This window comes from Saimiri boliviensis, chromosome 3, assembly GCF_048565385.1.
Source record: "Saimiri boliviensis isolate mSaiBol1 chromosome 3, mSaiBol1.pri, whole genome shotgun sequence".
Lineage (NCBI taxonomy): Eukaryota > Metazoa > Chordata > Mammalia > Primates > Cebidae > Saimiri > Saimiri boliviensis.
Genome location: NC_133451.1, coordinates 62,769,040 through 62,775,165, shown reverse-complemented (window position 1 = coordinate 62,775,165; position 6,126 = coordinate 62,769,040).

The following is a 6,126-nucleotide window of genomic DNA, read 5'->3' as shown; positions in this document are numbered from 1 at the left end:
AGGCCCAGAGAGAAGCCGGTGAGGGAAGCCCGCAGCCAGGCTGCTGACGGCGGCCTCCAGTCGGTGCAGGAATTCCGGCCGATACAAGAGCTCAGGGTTCCTTGGCAAGGAGCTAACGGGACACGCACAGAAAAGAAAGGCAGGCTGGAGCGGGCCTTGGCCTGGGGGTGATGGGGAGGCCGAGAAGATGGTTCTGGGAGCCGCGGCGGGGGTGGGGTCGGGGGAGGAAGTTACGGAGGGGTCAGGGGCTGGAGGCGGGAACCGCGAGGTGTGTCTGCAGCTGAGTTTTTCGTGTGACACTAATGTTAATTTCTGGCTGTGGTCCCGGTCCCACAGTCCTTAGAAGCAAGCATAGGACCCTGCTTTATGAACTACAGTCTCCACGCATTAAGTGACTACAGTCTGTAATATTCACTTTTTAAAAGTTAAAATTTTTACTGGTGTTTACTGAAAATTTGATTTAGTGTCTTGATAAGTCCTTATATAGTATTTAAATTTTACTTGAGCTTCAGTGACCTAGGTTAGATCTATGAGAAAGTCTTTTACTTACTGAATTTTTTACTTAAGATAGTATAGATCTTACACCATCTACTGATAACTACATTTTGCATTTATCAAAGATCCCAAATAAGTATATGTGTAATAATTGTTTTCCTAAAATTTTATTAAATCACTTTTAAATGGCATTTTTAGTTCTTTTATATGATACATAAACTCAGTTTCTTAAAACGTTCAAAGACCAAAGGCCTTTAAAAGTAGTCTCAGCATATTAAATTTCAGTTATTAATGATCTTGATATTTAATCCCCTTGGTGGTAATTAACATTATATATTGTATTCATTATCATCATCGTAAGTGAAACAGTAATGCTTAACATTTATTGAGTTCTTACTATGTGTCAGGCACAATTCCAATGACTTTGTGTGTGTTATCCCAATTGATCCTTCTGTCTATTTCATGAAGAATACTATTATTATTTTAACTTTAGAAGAAACAGATACCAAGAGGTTAACAACCATGTCCAAGAATGCAGAACAACACCCACCTTACACAATCCTGCCTCTTAGTCATGGAAGTCCAGGATAAGGAAATGACTATAACCAGAGATGTTGACAACTCACATTTTTGTGGTTCTTGTTTGTTGGTTTTATGTCTTTGTGTGTTTGCTGGCTTGCTTTTTCTGAAACAAGTGAAAATTCCTCATAGTTTTGGGTAATTCTTAATACTAGTAAGAAGTCCATGCTGGGAAATGACATCAGCATTACTTTCACAAAGGCATTTATATTTATAAGGTATTTTATATTTCTCACTTGAGTCTCTAGTAAATGCCCTCTGAATCATGGTCTGGCAAATTTGGCTTTCCTTCAGGTGGAGTCTGGACGCCTATTCATTTAGAGGAGATTAAAGGATCTAGTCTTGGGGTGGGGGTAGGAGTTTATGGAAAGGGGATTATGGAAAGTGATACTAGTGACTGCTGAGATTCTAATAAATCTTGTAATTTTATGTTTTTAAGCCTTCAGATGCAGATTGCATACTAGTGTAATTGTTCCATGTGAATCCATGCCAGAACTCTGTCTGGGAGTTGGAATCTTTTTTGCTCCCATTTGCCTCTGAGAGCCAGAGTTTATTAATGTGGAATAACAAATTCAGATTTTGTTAAATAATTTTTATTACAAATAAATGTTTCTATACCTTAAAGTGAAAATAGCTTGATGGTACCTAATTGATAAATTTTTAAACTACAACTTAAACTGAATTCTGTATGTTACTGAATTAAAGTTTCTTAATGACAAAACTTTGCAATGAGAAGTAGCAATGTAGATGCAGGTGTTTTATGTATTAAAAATTTTATGAATTATTGGCCAGGTGTGGTGGCTCATGCCTGTAATCCCAGCACTTTGGGAGACCAAGGTGGGCAGATCACGAGGTCAGGAGATCAAGACCTTCCTGGCAAACACAATGAAACACTGTCTCTACTAAAAATACAAAAAATTAACTGGGTGTGGTGGTATATGCCTGTGGTCTCAGCTACTCAGGAGACTGAGGCAGGAAAACTGCTTGAACCTGGGAGGCAGAGGTTGCAGTGAGCCGAGATTGCACCACTGTACTCCAGCCTGGTTGACAGAGCAAGACTCTGCCTTAAAAAAAAATTATGAATTATTTATTAAAATCAAATACTGCCAATTTGTATTATGTCCACCATACACTGTTCAAAACAAATAGATAATTCCATGGATATTTAAAAATATACCGTAAACAAAATGTTACAAATTAAAGTGTGCTCTACTTAATTATATAAACTTGTAAATAAGGTTATTTAAAAAGAACTACTACTAGATTGGTTGTTTTATTCATAAAATAAACTAAGAAAAGTAGAAACAGAGTCTCACTATGTTGCCCAGGCTGGTCTTGAACTTCTGGCCTCAAGTGATCCTCCTGCTTTGGCTCAAAGTGCCAGGATTACAGGCAGGAGTCACTGTGCCTGGCCAATAAAATACAGTTTTTAACTATGTTTCCTGATAGTTTTGATGCTGTCATTAAGAGTGGTACAAAATTTGGCACAGGTAGTTTTGATTAGAAATATTTATTTTAAATATTTTATACAAATTAATTAAATGTGCGTAACAAAATGTGTGTAGTCCATGCATAGTACAAAAGAGGTTTCAATGAAAGTGTTTTAAAAGGATATGACGATGTAGATTATTACACATATTAAATTTCTATACTTTCAAATCCTGAGATTAAGAAAAATAATGATTACTTTAAAAGATTATCCTAGGTATTTCTTTAGTTTGTATCAAAAGAAATGAAACCTCAGAGAGCACAGTGTTTGCCAAGTCCAGAAACTTAATGTCCAGTCAATAATCATAATTTTTTTAAGTCCTGGGAAGGAGGCTTCTTTTAGAGCACTGCAGAGTGATAACTGGATTATCACTGGCTTGGTGATTTTCTATTATGTAGATGACCTAAACGGTTTTATATTTGCTCCTTATCTCTCCTTTATTCTTAAATATTAGGACTTTTACAGTGTCTGTAGGATGATACAGGTTCTGTAACTTTGATTTTTCTGTAAAATCAGCATCTATATCAAGTTTCCTTTTACTGAACGCTTTTTGGAGTTTTGTCTTTTCAGTTTTTAGCTGCTTATGTTTCTTTCTTCATTTCTTTCTTCATTCATTCTCAGCCACAAGACATTCTACAGGCCTTTTTGAATCCAGTAAACTGTTGAGTTTGTTGGTTTGCTTTTTGTGATTCTATAACATCCTTGGAAGCTTTGCTTCAAATAATGAAAAGCGTTTTTGGCTCTCTCATTTTCTGAGAGTATTTGGGTCCTGCCAAAAACAAAAACAAAACAAAACAAAACAAAAAAAAGTAAAATCTGAATTTGTGGCATGTGTTCGTCTTAGGAAAGGTTACTCTTCTGGGAAAGAAGGGGACTCGGGCCCTCAACATCCTCTGAAGAGTATGTGTATGAAGGCTGAAGGTAGGTCCTTCCAGTCTTACCCATATTCTGCTGAGTTTTCATTTTATTTTATTTTCCTTTCTCCAACACTCCTACATGGGCAGTAGCTATTTAATGAATCTGTGTATTTACTGTTATAAATGAGCCTGCTCAGATTGTTAGCCTCCCTGTTTCAAAAGGATATTGACTTTAGTAGTCATAAGAAGCTTCTTAGCACTTTCCTACAACTAAAAATCTATATGTTAGTTTCTATTCTATTCATCCCATCACTCTCAGTAGTTTCTGGGGTGGGTAGCAAGCTCAAAGCAAAGGACAGCAGTGGTATATGTAGCATAGAAAGGGAGAATGTAGGGGAGTTCAGTCAAGCTTTTACGAGGAACTCTCTCCTTCACCTGGGAATCTGGAATAGTAAGAACTTTGCTGCCTTCTCTGGAGGCAGCTTTTTTTGTTTTTGTTTTTGTTGATTGAACTTTATCAACAAATGTTTTCTTTGGTGTTATATTGAAATTGATTAGTACATCTTGCATTTTGAATGGATCTTTTATTCATGCATGATTTTGTGACAGAATTTGTATGTCTTGTTGAAAACGTTGGTTAACTAAGTGCTATAGTTTGGCTCTGTGTCTCCACCCAAATCTCATTTTGAATTGCAATTTCCACATGTCTGAGGAGGGGCCTGGTGGGAATCTATTGGATCATGGGGACAGTCTCCCCCATGCTGTTCTTGTGGTAGTGAGTGAGTTCTCATGAGAGCCGATGTTTAAATGTGTGTGGCTTCCTTTGCTCTCTCTCTTCTGCTACCATGTAAGATGTACCTGGCATCCCCTTTGGCTTTTGCCGTGCATATTATTTCCTGAGGCCTCTCCAATGTTGTTTCCTGTGGCCTCACAGTTTCATGTGGATCTGTGAGTCAATTAAATCTCTTTTTTTAATAAATTACCCAGTCTCAGGTATGTCTTTATAGCAGTGTGAGAACAGACTAATACACTGAATTAAGTAAATAGTCCAAATGTTGACACCTTTCATTGTACTATATTACAAAGTCATGTTCATTAATATCACTGATCACATCATAAAAAATTTTTAAGTATTAGCGGGGCTGTCAGGTTCATGGTAACACAAATAAGTTTACCAAAATTCTAATTTTCTCAATAAATCTCAAATTTCATAATTAACAACAAATAGTCGTTTTCTTTGTAAGAGGCTTACTTTATCAAGAAAGTGTCTGCCACATACAGATTCTAAATATACTAAATAAATGCTGATTCTGATTCTAATAGGTTTTCAGTCATTCTTATCAAGTAAAATATTGTTCCATGACAAAAATGATGCATTCAGCTTGCAAATCATAAAATTGCTTAAGTGTTTTTACTCAAGAATGCCATGTAATTCAAGTATGGAGCAACCATGCTTAAATGTACTTCTCATTTTGTCATTCACAATATAACAAAGACATGTATGTACTGAATTTCAAAATGTAATACAATTTATAATCTTTAATGTTTCATCCAGCGCATTCTAAACTAAAATTGGATTGGATTTTTTTTTTCTTTTCCTGCAAAGGTATGGCAGTGAAAAATACAATGATACAGTGACACCTTGTAGGTTTGGTGCCTTTGCCTTGATTTGTTAAAAGTCCTAGCCTTTTTTGCCACTAATCTATTTTCACCATTAGTCTGATTTTACAGACTTCCTGAAAAAGTCTCAAGAGACTCTTAGGGGTCTGCAGAAAACAGTTTGAAAACTGCTGATCTATTCTAAATATTCTAATGATTATTCTAAAGAAAAATCTACATAACCAATACCTACAAAATCATTTCATCAATCCATAAATATCCAAGAACTGTTCATTTATATACTTATGGTACTACAGAAGCATGTGGGAAAGACAACTAACCCAGAATAAGGGATGGTGCAATCAAAAGTTTATCAAGTAAACGCCCCTGAGGTGAGCCCTGTAGGATGAATAAGAGGAAGCCAAGGAAAAACTTCTTGGTGAAGGGGTCGAGGTGCTTGGGAAGGGCATTTAAAGTAGAGAAAACAATATTGTCAAACCGTGTAACTGAATATACTATCATATATATTAATTAGGATTGGCTAGGTTTTATTGTGGTTCCACACACTTAAATCTCCATAGCTTAGCACACCAAAGTTTACTTCTCCCTCATAGGCTATTGCCAGTAGGATGACTCTCTGAGGCAGCTGGGTAAGCAATGCAGGTTGCTTTCATCTTGTGCCTCTGCCATGTGAGCATTTGCCTTCACAATCTCTATCACAGAGTAGGAGAATGCTGCTAATAGACCCACTAATGGAATGAAAACATATCCACTAATGCCCTTAGATCATTTGCTAAAACTTGTCAAAGAGCCCCCTTAAAGTTAAAAGGGGCTCTTTTAACTGAGAAACGTGAGAGAGGACATGTATATTTGCAGACACAGAAGTTTCTCTGGCCTAACTTAATTTGTTGAAAAGGACTGCTGGCATTAATTTCTACTGTAGCAAAGAACAGGTACTTTTCACAGAGTAAACAGTAGAGGACGCTGGGAATAAACCAGAATGATGACGAGGCAACACTACAGTTCCAGATCAAAGAGGAGTGTAAGTAGAGCCTGCGAGTTTCTGAAAAGCAGAGATTCTTTTTGGTATAATGATCAAAAAGCTCT